This window comes from Helianthus annuus, chromosome 12 (assembly GCF_002127325.2).
Source record: "Helianthus annuus cultivar XRQ/B chromosome 12, HanXRQr2.0-SUNRISE, whole genome shotgun sequence".
Lineage (NCBI taxonomy): Eukaryota > Viridiplantae > Streptophyta > Magnoliopsida > Asterales > Asteraceae > Helianthus > Helianthus annuus.
The window spans coordinates 59,756,217-59,771,231 of record NC_035444.2 but is presented as its reverse complement, the minus strand read 5'-3'; the positions used below and the strand labels follow the sequence as shown (position 1 = coordinate 59,771,231).

Sequence of the window (15,015 nt, the reverse complement as noted above, 5' to 3'; positions counted from 1 at the left end):
CTTAGAAAGAGGGTGGGCCTAGGCCAATGAGGAATACTAAAAAAAAAAAAAATTAGTTGTAAAAAAGTTGGCAGATATTGGGTTTATTATCTATTTATAGAGCTAAATCAGGACCATCGTCAAAGAATCTCAAATTATAAACATACTTAAAACACAAAGTCGGTGGCATAGCAAATTGATCGGAAGAGCTGGGATCATATGTGCTTATTTATAAAAAGAGAAGGGGTTGGTTTATAAATAGAGACATACATGTGCCATTTCCCTTCTTCATACAATATTTTGAGTAAAATACATTTTGCCTCTTGCTTTTAGTTTTGTTAAATTCCGTTTTGATTCCATTTCGACATTTCCTCTTTTCACCCATACTTTGAGTAAAATACATTTTGACCCATTGCTTTTAGTTTTGTTAAATTGCGTTTTGAGTCTCTTTCCTTTCTAAGTTAAACTTCAATTTTTCACCCATACTTTGAGTAAAATACATTTTGGCCTTTGCTTTTAGTTTTGTTAAATTGTGTTTTGATTCCATTTCCTTTCCAAGTTAAACTTCAATTACATTACAATATTAGACCATTGAGGTTTAATCTCAAAAGTTTATAATGTTTCAACTTTATCGTTGTATCGTATATCTATACATTTTTAGCTTATTACTTTCTTTAATTATTTTCGTTCGCTAATTTCTTTTTTAAAAAACTAAATGTTTGGATTCAACTATACATTGAGTTGAACTGAATACGTCAAGACATGCGCTTTCATATTGTTTGCGCATGACATAGCGCTTGGACTAATCTGTTTGCAACATGCCTATGACACATCGCCCGCGGGTTGTATTATGAATATTGAAATTTATGTGTCGGTATAAATTCGAGTTGGTATACGTTTCGATGTAAACTTTTTTCGGGAACAAGTTAGGTCAAATATATTTTGTTTTCTGATTGTTTTATGTACGTTTCCAATTCTACGTTTCGACCCTACTGCAACACGCTAAGGATATAATTTTTTTCGTTGATATGAATATCACTTTTGATTACACGTGTTAGTTTTTGCTTGATACACATTTTAAGTTTCTTTTGTACATTTCCTATGTATGAGTCGGGTCACATATAAATACGATATACTTTACATTTTTATCCAGCTACAATGCTATTGAGTTAAATTGGATACGTCAAAATGTGCGTTTTCATATGTTTATGTAACGTCCATAATTTTCTTTTTAAATTTATTAAATAACAATGTACTTTTCTAACGAAATTTGGGCATGACCCGTTTGCAAAACGAGCGGTCCCCTGTTTTTCATAATCAAATATCATTCAAAAATACGCAACCATTCAAAAAACACAACACACACGTCAAAACATACCATGTTTTTACTTACAAAACCATTAAGTTTATGTACGTACTTACGACAAGTTTTTCCAAAAGACAAACATAATAGAAACTAGGTTTAACTACTAGACGTAGACATAAGTGACAAAGTATTAAACATTGATTTTTACAAAATGCGGAACACTTGACGGGCTTGAGGCGTGTTCGAACCGGGCAAAGCTTGATAGCCAGACATGAGATTTACCTACATGACCACAACATCGAAAATTCATTAGAACAAAAATTACTCTCTTTAACTCAAGAATCTAACTTACGGACTTGAAACAAATGTGACATTCACAACTTGTGCTTTACTACATTCTTTCATTCTTGCGCGGTAATGTGTTCCAACGGAATTTCATACCATTCCTTCTAGTCTTACAATAACATCATTCGACCCGTTCAAGAGAAGGGTCTCTACATACATCTTTTTCCATACTTGATTCGAATTAACACATTTATTGATAAACACATATCTATAGTGAAAACCAAAAATTGTACAAGTAGCGTACCTCGGTCTTGATTCCCTTGTTGTTTCGCTTGACTTGAACTCTCTTCCTTAACACCTATACATAAGCATTCATTCTTTTAATTTATGTCTCATACCCAATTACACACACCAATTGATAAAACTATACACAATTTGGCTCATACTTCTTAAACACATTCAATTCACATAAGGTTTATGACTTACAAGACTAAGGGGCTGTTTGGCAACATCTGAATCAATAAGTGCTGAATGAATAAGAGGTCTGAATGAGTAAGAGGATCTGAACCAGTAAGTGCTGAACTAGTAAAGTGCTGTTTGGTTGCACCTCTGAATGAGTGTGGAGAATGACGTTTTTACCCCTATCCCTATGTACTAGTTTTTGCTGAATGAAATATATTTTCTAAACCATAAATTAAGACGTTCATTAAACATTATTTAACTACATTAAATCAAGTCTAAACCAGTATACACGATTATACAAAATTGAAGCAGAGAAGAAAAGATGTCGATTTCATACCTCGTTGATGATTGATGTTCTTGATTCTTGTTTGAGCAAAACACTAGATGTGAGATCGAGGCTTACCGAAGCAGAAGAGCTTCCGCTGACGACTTTTCGCCGGAAAACACCAACCATCGCCGCTGGAGAAGAAAGGGGGCAACTGTGGAGGAGGCGGTTGTGGAGGGGGCCGGCTGTGGAGGGCGGCGACTATGGAGGAGGCGGTTGTGGAGGGGGCGGCTGTAGAGAAGAAAGGGGGGAGTGGCAGATTGTTTTCTTGGGCAAGGGTATACAAGTCCAATGTTCCATTCAGATGTTGAAAAATGCTGAACCATTCAGATCTGAATGGTTTCATTCAGAGGTTGTTATTTGGTGAACCAAACACCACATGTCTGACCGATTCAGAGGCCAAGCCTCTTAATGGAGCCATTAAGAGGCAACCAAACAGCCCCTAACATCTTTATTGAGGCATTTTGTCAAACACTTGGTGTGCATAACATGAATAAAGCATAGGGTACAAGTGTTCAAAGCATGGTTCTACTAGTTCATTCTTAGATCATTAAAAACAATCCAATTTCCCACAATAATCATTCCAAATCAGCTTCTAACTATTACTAATCTATGAATAATAACTCTCATACTTACCATTACAATAATTAACATGTAATTTCATTCATGTTCTTCATTATCACCCTAGTTCAAGTGGGTTTTTGCTTTAAATCATCCAACTATCTAGAATCAAACATATTTCTTGTTCTATTGAGCAATCCTAACTCATGACTACACAATTACTCACATTTATTTCAAGATTGGGTTGAAACCCACTTTCTACAAAACATCAAAACCAAAATTTCGACTTACCAAGGGTTGAACAAACTTAGATTACTCGAATTAGGGTTCATGCATCCACTAGAACACTAAATTTCCTTCTGATTTTGGAGAATTTGTGAAGTTAGGGTTTGGTCTTCTTGGCCCTTGCTTTGATCGATCCACACTAACACACCAGGAGATGTGTTTGTGTTTTTCCTTTTCCTTTTTATTTGTTTTAATTAAACTTTCATCCTTTTTAACAAGATTAGTCCCTTTACTTACTTATATTGTTTAATTGTCATGTAACCTTCCTTCTAATCAAGTTACTAGTGTAAATACTTAACTAGGTTAAATATAACATGACTAAACATTTTAAATAACATATATAAAATGCATATTTTGGGGTGTTACAGTTTAACGCATTACATAACGCTTAGACTAATCTATTCGATGTTTGCAATGTACTTACGCCGCAACGCGCGCGGGTTTCCCACCGACTTTGCCTCCCTGCCCCTGTACTTTCACGATGTTGCAATTTTAGCCACACAAAGTCGGTGGCATAGGCCACCGACATGCATGTGCCATTTCCCTTTTTCACATAATACTTTGAGTAAAATACATTTTTGCCCCTTGCTTTTAGTTTTATTAAATTGCGTTTTGAGTCCATTTCGACATTTCCTCTTTTCACCCATACTTTGAGTAAAATACATTTTGACCCCTTGCTTTTAGTTTTGTTGAATTGCGTTTTGAGTCCTTTTCCTTTCCAAGTTAAACTTCAATTTTTCACCCATACTTTGAGTAAAATACATTTTGTTCCTTTGCTTTTAGTTTTGTTAAATTGTGTTTTGAGTCAATTTCCTTTCCCAGTTAAACTTCAATTACATTACAATATTAGACCATTGAGGTTTAATCTCAAAAGTTTATAATGTTTCAACCTTATCGTTGTACCGTATATCTATACATTTTTAGCTTATTGCTTTCTTTAATTATTTTCGTTCGCTAATTTCTTTTTTAAAAAAACTAAACGTTTGGATTCAACCATACATTGAGTTGAACTGAATACGTCAAGACATGCGCTTTCATATGGTTTGCGCATGACATAGCGCTTGGACTAATCTGTTTGCAACGTGCCTACGACGCATCGCCCGCGGGTTGTATTATGAATATTGAAATTTATGTGTCGCTATAAATTCGAGTTGGTATACGTTTCGATATAAACTTTTTTTGGGGAACGAGTCAGGTCAAATATATTTTGTTTTTTATTGTTTTATGTACGTTTCCAATTCTACGTATCGACCCTACCGCAACACGCTAAGGGCATAATTTTTTCCGTTGATATGAATATCACTTTTGATTACACGTGTTAGTTTTTCCTTGATACACATTTTATGCTTCTTTTGTACGTTTCCTATGTATGAGTCGGGTCACATATAAATACGATATACTTTACATTTTTATCCAGCTACAATGCTATTGAGTTAAATTGGATACGTCAAAATGTGTGTTTTTATATGTTTAACGCCTTACATAACGCTTGACTAATCTATTCGATGTTTGCAACGTACTTGCGCCGCAACGCGCGTGAGTTTTCCGCCGGCTTTTCCTACCTGCCCCCGTACTTTCACGATGTTGTAATTTTAGCCCTTGACTTTGGTATCTTCAAAGTTTCATAAAATGACAAATTTAGTCCCCAAACCTTCTACTTTGGATTTCTAAAACCACAACCTCATCTTTCAAACTTTGCCAGCACCAACCCTCTACTTTGGTTTTCCACCATCACCCCCTTAGCTCTTACACATTTACGCCACCAACCCTCTTCTTTTACATTTCCACCAACACCCCTCATCTTTTACACATTTCCGCCACCACCCCTATACTTTTGCACCTTGTCTTTTTTAGACTTTGCTTTTTTACCCCTTGCACTATTACTCCATTTTTACACCCGCCAAACTTTAAAAAATTTGCAATTGTAACCCCTAAACTACAATTCATACTTTTGCAAATGCCAATGCATTGTGTTTTTCGAAATGTCTTTGGCATTGCGTTGTGCACTTTGTGTCTACCTTTGTGATTTACACTATTTTTTTTAATTATCTTTTACGCACTGCGTTTTACGAATCGTGTTTTGTCTTACTATATGTTTCCACCCGTCGCGCGCCGCCGCAACGCGCGACAGACAAAATCCTAGTTTTTATTGTACTTTAATATGTTTCTTTCTTCTTTTTTTTACAGCAAATTTAATACCTTAATTTCATCTTTACCTTTTACTTGTAGGGTAAAGTTCTTGTACAAATAATCTTAATATACTAAACATACAAATTGAAGGAAAACTCAAAAAGACAAGGTGGCATTTTTGTAATTATCAATAACTATCAAAGTTACTCTACAAATATACCTAAAAAAACCTAACCACTCCCCCTACCCCCAAAAAAAACCTAAACCCCCCACCCCCTCCCCCCACCCCCCAAAAACCTAAAAAAAACCTACCCCCCCCCACCCCTAAAAACCTAAAAAAACCTAACCCCCCCCCCACCCCCCACCCCCAAAAACCTAAAAAAAACCCAACCCCCCCTCCCCCCAAGCTAAAATGCTAAAAACTAAACCCTCCAAAAAACCTAAAAAAATAAAAAAAAAAAAAACACACAAATTATTTTATTTTATTTTTTTAACATTTTTTTTTGCTAACGAAATGTAGCGATTTTTTAATAAAAAATGTTAAAAAAAAATTTGTGTTTTTTTAGGTATTTTTGGTTGTAACTTTGATAGTTGGTGGTAATTACAAAAATGCCACATTGTCTTTTTGGGTTTTCCTTCAATTTGTATGTTTAGTATGTTAAGATTATTTGTATTTGAATTTTTGCCTTTACTTGTAAGGATTTTGAACTCACAACCTCACATTTATAAGAGGAAACACCATACACTGGACCAATAAATTATAGGTAGTAAATTATTTTGTTTTTCATTGTTGGTTACTGGTGTACTTGATTTTTTTTTTTTTTTTTTTTTATGTTTTGTAATTATAGTTCAATAGGGTTTAGTATATTATTTCTTGTTTTGTTTTGCTTGATGATGTTTAATTTTGTTTAACTAAGTCATAATAGTTATTTAATTATTTGTTTGACATATTTCTTTTTTATCCGTGTTCTTCTTTTTGTAGCCATTAAACATAACAATAACATGCTTTGTCAATTGTTGGTCCAATTAGGTTCTACATCCGTTGTGGTACAGAAGAAAAAGAATATATGAAAGATTATTTATCTCATTATATTGACTCGTCATGCCTGTAAAATGCCAAACCTTGTTTTAAAAGGAATCGAATAACATCAAGGTTAACCGAATACGATAATCAATCTCATCTTGCTTACATTGTCGTGACAACTTGTAGTTTAAATTTAAATTTTAAAGATTTACAGTGTAAAGTGCCAACTATTAATACTTTTATTGCTTTTATTGCTCCCTTAGAACAATGATTAACATTTGTTTCAAAATCGGTCAGTTTATTTTTAATAATACCTATTGTCCGCAGTCGTAATGCAATCAGTATCGAATAACTTAGGGATTATATTTTTCTACCGGTCAGCTAGTTAATTCCCCAAAAAACACAGGCATTCTTTATTCAAATGCAGAACCAATACCACTAAATACCGGTACCAAACACGAACTCATGGTTTGCAACTTACATATGTGCTTAGCAATATCTATTCTGTACTATATAATAAAAGAAATCAGTTTGAAGCGTCGGAGATAACTCTGCCGGAATATTGTGAAGGGTCCTGGTTAATCCTTTGATCTAGCCGGTTGTACCGTTCTCCCTATCTCGGCTGGTGATTCTTCCTTCGCTTTTCGAGTCGGTATCTCTTTTTCCTTCTTGCTAGCAGCATCTCCCTCCTGGTCTCCTTTCCCACAGAGGTTCTACGGTTTCCCGGAGGGCTTAGCGGGTCTGATACCGGTCGCGGCTATCTGAGTATAGTTAAGCTATATCGGTTCGAATCCCATTAACACCTCTAGGTCCGTTTAACTCTGTTCATTTGTTTTCTCGGAGCAGCCATGGAGAGAGAGGAGAGAGAGGAAGGCGAGATAGAACCGGAGAACGGCGAGAATAGCAATAACAGCTACAACGACGAAATCAGAAAGGAGAAGGCAATAACTTTTTATGTCTCAAACCTGCACCTTCACATAACAGATGGAGAACTGTGGTTGGAATGTAAGAATTATGGGCACATAGTGGACGCCTACATAGCAAGGAAACTGGATAAAAGAAGGAATCGGTTTGGCTTCTTGAGATTTGTTAAAGTCAAGGACGAGGAGAAGATGGTGAAGGCATTGAATCAAATGTCATTTTATGGATGGAAAGTTAAGACTAACGTGGCCAGATTCGTTAAACCAAACAAATATAATCAAAACCAAAAGAAGATTTGGGCGGAGAAAGGAAAAGGACTGGAAAGACCAGTTTTCATCCAACCGGTGGCATCAAAAAATGGATATGTGAAACAAGGCGTCTCGTGGGCGGATGTGGCAGCTGGGAAGACGGTGCAAAACAAGGAAGAGGCCTGCATGACATTTGCAAACGAGTCAATCCCCTATGTTAAATGGAAAGGTAGGTCCATAATCGGAGAGCTGAAGAACATTAATGCATTAAAGGATGTCAGTGCAATGAAAAGAAAGCTGGGACTAAGAAATGCACAAGTTAGATATTTGGGTGGACTGAAGCTACTACTGATTTTCGACTCAGAAGATGAAATGAATATGAAGGTGGAGAAAGGAAAAGAATTATGGAATGTATGGTTCAGCAACTTAATAACATGGAACGGTGAACTTGTACCGTATGAGAGAATTGCATGGTTGAGAATTACAGGAGTACCGCTACAAATCTGGGGAAAAATTCGGAAGGGTTGTAAAGAAATCGGAAGCAGACGAGAAGGATAGATGCTTCAATGAAGACATAGTTGGTGTTATTGTTAATTACGGAACCATGATTAATGAAAAAATTTGCATAAGATGGAAAAACACAATGCTTGATATATGGGTGTCCGAAGTTAACCAACTGTGGTTACCGGAATTCGTTAAGGAGATGAATCCATCCGACGATGTGGAATCAGATAAAGAGAATAGTATGTCTTCGGAAAATGTGGAAGATAACTCAATACCGGAGGAAATGGATACCGAAGAGAAAGAGGTCGAGGAAGTAGCACCGACATCGGAGGTGAACCAACCGGAGAATATTCCGGTGGAAAATGATCCGGTGGAAAAGGATTCGGTGGAAAACGAAAAGGTGGAAACTGAAAAGACAGGGGAGAAATTCGAAGAGGCGGGAACCGTTGTAATTGAGAAATCCGAAGAGGTGGGAGTCGTTGTAATTGAGGAATCTACAATAAATGCAAAAGGTTGTCAGGATACGGAAGTAAATGAAGTCAATTTGGAGCCGACAAACTTGATTGGGTCCCCTTGTCCAGGTCAAAGTGATATGGACGGCCCACCAATAACCCCAATAACTGTTGGGCCTAGCGAGACAGCCCAAAAGAAAAGGAAGAGAATTTCCCTTGCAGAGGCCCGATCCAACCAATTAAAACCACAGTCGGTGGTGGGTAAGAATAGAATTCCAGATCTCAATATTGAATTATCAGATGATTCCAGAAATAGACCAAAGAAAAGACTACTGTTTAAAAAAAGGAAGTCACATAGAAGAAGGAATAAAAGCAAAATTCGAGTCACAGAGGAGGAGATAAATAACTGTGAATACAACGGTGGTAGTCTAGACGACGAGGTGGAATCGGAATGGGAAGATGAGTATGGGGGGATCTAAAGCAAAACGAGGAGAACACCACAGAAAGGAATGAAGGTTTCGAAGAAAACGGGGATGATGAGCAGGAAGTAAACAAGGAAGCACAGGCAACAATAGACATCGGGAAAATAATAGGTGTGGATCTGTCAAAGTTCGAGACATTAGTGAAGACCGCAGTTGCCGAAGACAAGGTGGAAGGTATACCACAATGAATTTTGGAACGATAAATATCAAAGGAGCGGGAGGCGCCAGGAAAGCAACTGAAATCAGGGGAATTTTGGGTAAGTACAATTTATCTTTCATAGCTGTACAAGAGATACAATTTAGAGATCTACCAGTAAGTAAAATTAGAAGATTTTGGGACAGTTCAAGTTTTGAGTTCTCAAAGGTGGACGCGGATGGAAGGTCTGGGGGTTTATTGTCACTTGGGAACCCAAGAGTATTCAAGAAAGAACTAGAGATAAAAAACGAGAATTTTATTTTATTAAAAGGCAGTATTATTGGGGAAGGAGTGAATCTGGTTATTGTGAACATCTATGGCTACGTCAAAAATAAACAGGGGGAGGATGTAGGAGGAATTGTTGGAAGCAAAGAACATGATTGCTGGTCACTGGATAATGTTGGGTGACTTTAACGAGGTGAGATCACCGGAAGAAAGATTCAACTCTCAGTTTGATGTTAGTAGTGCCATGAGTTTCAACAGTTTCGTAAGTAGAGGGGGCTTTCAAGAATATAATATGGGGGGAATGAAATTTACGTTTATGTCTGGTGACGGATCAAATCTTAGCAAGATTGACCGGGTATTGGTTTGTGATAATTTCATGGGTAAGTGGCCGAATGCGTATCTTCTAGCTCTTAACAGGAGCATCTCTGATCATAGCCCTTTGATATTAACTACGGTTAATAACAGTTTTGGGCCATCCCCTTTTAGATTATTCAATAGCTGGTTTACCCTAGTTGGTTTTGATGAAGCAGTTAAGCGGGGTTTAAGTAAGACTTGTGTCTCACGTTTTAAAGATGAGGTTATGGCAGTTAAACTTAAGGCCGTTAAAGACGAACTAAAAACATGGAGAAAGAACAACAAAGAGGAAGAGGAGAGAGAATTGACGGAAGCACAAAATAAGTTAAAAGAATTGGATGATTTGGCGGAGAATAGAACATTAGCTGAATCAGAAATAGTTGTATGGCAAGGTTGTAAAGAAAAAAAATTAGAAAATGGCACAACAAGGTGGCATCAGATCTACAACAAAAGGAGAAAGTAAGATGGATGGGTTTGGGGGACGAAAATACAACCTATTTTCATACAATAGTGAATAACCATATAGCAAGGAACAAAATTAGCGGATTGTGGATTGGTGGGGCATGGATATCGGATCCAAGCGAAATCAAATCACAGTTTTTGGCGGCTTTCCAGGCAAAATTTAAAGAACCATTCAATGTTAGGCCCAGGATTGGTGCAGCAGGTTTCAAAAAGCTGAATGAGGAACAAGCTGCAGGATTAGTCATCCCGTTCTCCATTAATGAAGTACGCAATGCGGTTTGGGAATGCGGAATTAATAAGTCGCCGGGTCCTGACGGGATTACCTTCAAGCTAATAAAATCATATTGGGAGGATATAAAGGGGTTGCTTATGGAAGTCATGAATCAGTTTTACACACACGGCTCAATTCACCATTCATGTAGTGCATCTTTCATCGCCTTGATCCCAAAGGTAATTGATCCCATTACGTTTTCTGATTTTAGGCCAATTTCTTTAATTGGAGTAGTTAATAAAATCATCTCGAAAGTTTTAGCAAATAGAATGAAAAGTATCATTAAAGGTGTGGTGTCAAATGTCCAGTCTGCCTTTATGTCGAACAGGAATATTATTGATGTCCCTTTGGTAATAAATGAAGTGGTAGGTTGGGGTAAAAAAATCGAGGAAAAGTATGTTTGTTTTCAAAGCCGATATTGAGAAGACATACGATACATTGAATTGGAAATTCTTGATATCCGTTTTAGCTCATATGGGATTTCCACCGAAATGGAGGAATTGGGTTATGGGAATTTTATACGCGGGGAGAGGATCAGTGCTAGTGAACGGATCTCCGACGGGGGAATTTCACTATAAAAGAGGATTAAGACAGGGTGACCCCTATCTCCGTTCCTTTTTATTACCTCTATGGAAGCTTTACATGTGCTGATGGAAAATGCAAAAGAGAAGGAAATATTTCACGGGATAAAATTACCGAGGGACGGCCCATATTTAACTCATATGTTATATGCGGACGACTCAATATTTATAGGAGAACGGGGCGAAGGTAATGCAAAGAACCTCAAAAGAATACTCCGTATTTTCTACTTAATATCTGGTTTGAAAGTAAATCCACGCAAAAGCCAGTTATATGGAGTAGGAACAAATGATGGGGAAGTGTCTAATATGGCCACGTTCTTCAATTGTAAGGTGGGAAAATTCTCTTTTGTGTATCTAGGCCTGAAAGTGGGGGCAAACATGAATAGAGTTACAAATTGGAAGGAAGTAGTCGATATGTTCAACAAAAGGCTCTCAAATTGGAAGGCGAAGAACTTATCCTTTGCTGGGAGGGTTATTCTTATAAAATCAGTCCTTGGTAGTTTGCCTAACTACTACCTATCGCTCTACAAGTGCCCGAGCGGAGTTTTGAAAATATTAGAAGGGATTCGAAGGAAGTTCTTGTGGGGAGGTAACTTTGTAAATAATAAGATTAGATGGGTAAAGTGGGAGAAAGTGGTAGCATCAAAGAACTTTGGAGGCCTTGGAATTGGAAACCTGAGGGATACGAATCTGGCCCTCTTGGCAAAATGGTGGTGGAGAATAAAGATGGAACCGGATAGTTTATGGGTAAAGGTAATAAGTTCGATACACGTGAGTTCGAGAAAAGTGGAATCTATACCATTTAAAAAATCCTTACCGGGTGTATGGAAAAATATTGGGGAGATATCAAAGGGTTTCATGAAAAACAACGTCAATATCAGCTCAAATCCGAGAAGCAAAGTGGGGAGGGGGGACAAAACGTTATTCTGGGTGGATACTTGGATCGGAAATGAATCACTGAGAACACAATTTCCAAACTTGTATCAATTGTCTTCGAAGAAAAAAGCAAAGATTATGGAGGTCTACAGAACGATAAATGGGGGTACGTTTTGGGATTGGGGTTGGGTAAGGACACCGAATAGTGATGAGGAAAAGCAAGAAATAAATACATTAAAGGAATACTTACAACAGCAGGAAATGACAGGAACAGGTGACGTGTGGGTTTGGAAGAATTATGAAGATCAAGAATTCTGTGTAAAAAATGTGAAACGCACTCTGAGTCAGAACTTAGATTTAAACTCGGAGCCAAACAACTTTTGCTGGAATAACTGGGCAACGGGAAAGAGCGTAGCTTTTGTTTGGAGAGCAGTGGACGAGAAGATTCCATCGGCAACGGCTTTAAGGTATAGAGGGATCAATATACAAGACGCAAGATGCAAGATATGCGGTGTGGAAGATGAAACTGCTGCACATATACTGCTGAGGTGTAACTTGGCTAAAAGAATTTGGGAAGCGGTGATGATAGAGGTGTACAAATCGGTTTTTTTGAAAACCGGTTACGGTTATTAACCGGACCGGTTTTTTTCGTTCAAAACAATAACCAGTTTTTTTAATAACCGGTTTCGGTTACTAACCGGTTTTTCAAGTCCAAAACACTAACCGGTGTAACCGGTTGGGACCGGTTTTTAACCGGTTTTTTTTAAAAAAAAACCGGTTTTTTACCGGTTTTAACCGGTTTTCTTAAAACCGGTTTCGGTTAGTAACCGGTTTTTGGGATCAATAATAGTAACCGGTCACCAACCGGCGGTTCGGTTATAAAACCGGACCGGTTATAAAAAAACCGGTTAAAAAAAACCGGTTTCGGTTTTTTTTCCGGTTTCGGTTCTAAAACCGGTTTTTTTGTACACCTCTAGGTGATGATATGGACAAGATTTCCGACGATGAACATAGCCGGAAGTATGTCAGAACTATTGCAGTCAATACTGGAGAGTCATAGGAGCCGAATAATTAGAAAGTTCCTTCATGCGATAGCCATCCAGTCCATGTGGATCATGTGGAAGAACAGAAATGACAGGGTATTCTCAGGCAGATCGAGGTCGACTCAAATGATTGTCGAAGACATAAAAGACACAACCTTTCAAGGGGTGAAGTATCGATCGAAACATAGCACAATAACAAGGAATGAATGGTGGGATTTTAATATAAACATGTAAATGTAAGTTGTCTCGGTTTTCATTTCTTGTTTGGTCAGTTTTTGTCTGTTTTTTTTTTTCTGTTGTTTTGTTTGGTTCAGCTGCTGGCTGAGTTGGTTTTTGTAATCGGTTTCCTTTAATGAAAGTTCCGTTGGCCATTCAAAAAAAAAAAACATATGTGCTTAGCAATTAAAGCAACACCCTGCGCCAGTGGTGGGTTTAGAAAATCCTTATAGAAGTAACGTTTCAAAAAATGGGTAACGAAATCGAAAAAACCTCAAATTTTTCCAAAATTTACACTACCACCAGAGTGTCAAGGGTAGCGGGGGCTCCCCTTTATCCCCCTCATGATTTTTAACCCTAGACCCCTTGGTTCCTAGGAATGCATTCACATCCTTTCATTTCACCTTGGCTTGGCCTCGTTTTAGCTCATCGTGGCACCATAAGAAACATCTCATAAGTTTCTTGATCTATTTAGAAACTTAAAAAGGAAGAATGAACATACTAGACCAATGTACTTGAAAGAGAGTTAAGCACTGAAGAGATTAACTGCAACTGACCCACAAAGGAAGGATTTGTTTTTCCAATCCTAGACCAACAAAATTTTTTCGTTACGTATTTACCAAACGCTCTCCAATGGCACATTACAACAAATAATCTACTCTTTTGTTCTGGAGTTAATTACCATTTTTGTCCTTGTGGTTTGTTAAAAATCAGTATTTCAGTCCATTAGTTTAAAAATTACGATTTCAGTCCCTATGGTTTCACTTTCGTAACCATTTTAGTCCACCTCCGTTAACCCCATCCATTAATTCTGTTAAGTACACGTGAATTGACCATAATGCCCTTATTAATAAAAAACAAAAAGATATCTAAATGAGTTAATTACTATTTTCATCCCTGTGATTTGTCAAAAATCACTATTTCAGTCCATTAGTTTAAAATTTGCGATTTCAGTCCCTGTGATTTCACTTTCGTAACCATTTCAATCCAATCTCCTAACACCGTCTATTTTACCGTTAAGTTTTTAATAAAATATCTAAATTACCCTTATGTTAATTAAATATGGACTTATATGATTTTATTATTGGATTTATATGATTTTATTGTTGTATGACATATGGACTTAAATTGGATTGTAGGGTTTGACCCACCATGGCTTCGATCGAAGTAGAAGTCTGACACTATTTTTACATATATGGTTCCAAAATTTTAATTTTGGATTTTAGAATGAAATAATGCTTACTTGGACATTTTCTCATTCTAAAATCCAAAATTAAAATTTTGGAACCATATATGTAAAAATAGTGTCAGACTTCTACTTCTACAGAAACCATGGTGGGTCGAACCCTACAATCCAATTTAAGTCCATATGTCATACAACAATAAAATCATATAAATCCAATAATAAAATCATATAAGTCCATATTTAATTAACATAAGAGTAATTTAGGTATTTTATTAAAAAACTTAACTGTAAAATAGACGGTGTTAGGAGACTGGATTGAAATGGTTACGAAAGTGAAATCACAGGGACTGAAATCGCAAATTTTAAACTAATGGACTGAAATAGTGATTTTTGACAAACCACAGGGACGAAAACAGTAATTAATTCATTTAGATATCTTTTTGTTTTTTTATTAATAAGGGCATTATGGTCAATTCACGTGTACTTAACAGAATTAATGGATGGGGTTAACAGATGTGGACTAAAATGGTTACGAAAGTGAAACCACAATGACTAAATCACAATTTTTAAACTAGTGGTATTTGGTCGATATACTAAACAAGGGACGAAAATAGTAATTAACTCTTTGTTCTATGATAGGA

At 36.9% G+C, this 15,015-nt stretch overlaps 1 long non-coding RNA gene across 1 annotated transcript; it reads right to left on the bottom strand.

Annotated features, from left to right (window-relative positions):
* Positions 1 to 1,346: 1,346 nt before the first annotated feature.
* LOC110896742 lies at positions 1,347 to 3,351 on the bottom strand. Its single transcript, XR_002568131.2, has 3 exons — positions 3,210 to 3,351; positions 1,875 to 1,928; positions 1,347 to 1,567 (listed from the first exon to the last, which is right to left on the bottom strand). It is a non-coding gene; the product is annotated as an uncharacterized LOC110896742 (long non-coding RNA).
* Between the last annotated feature and the right edge of the window lie 11,664 nt (positions 3,352 to 15,015).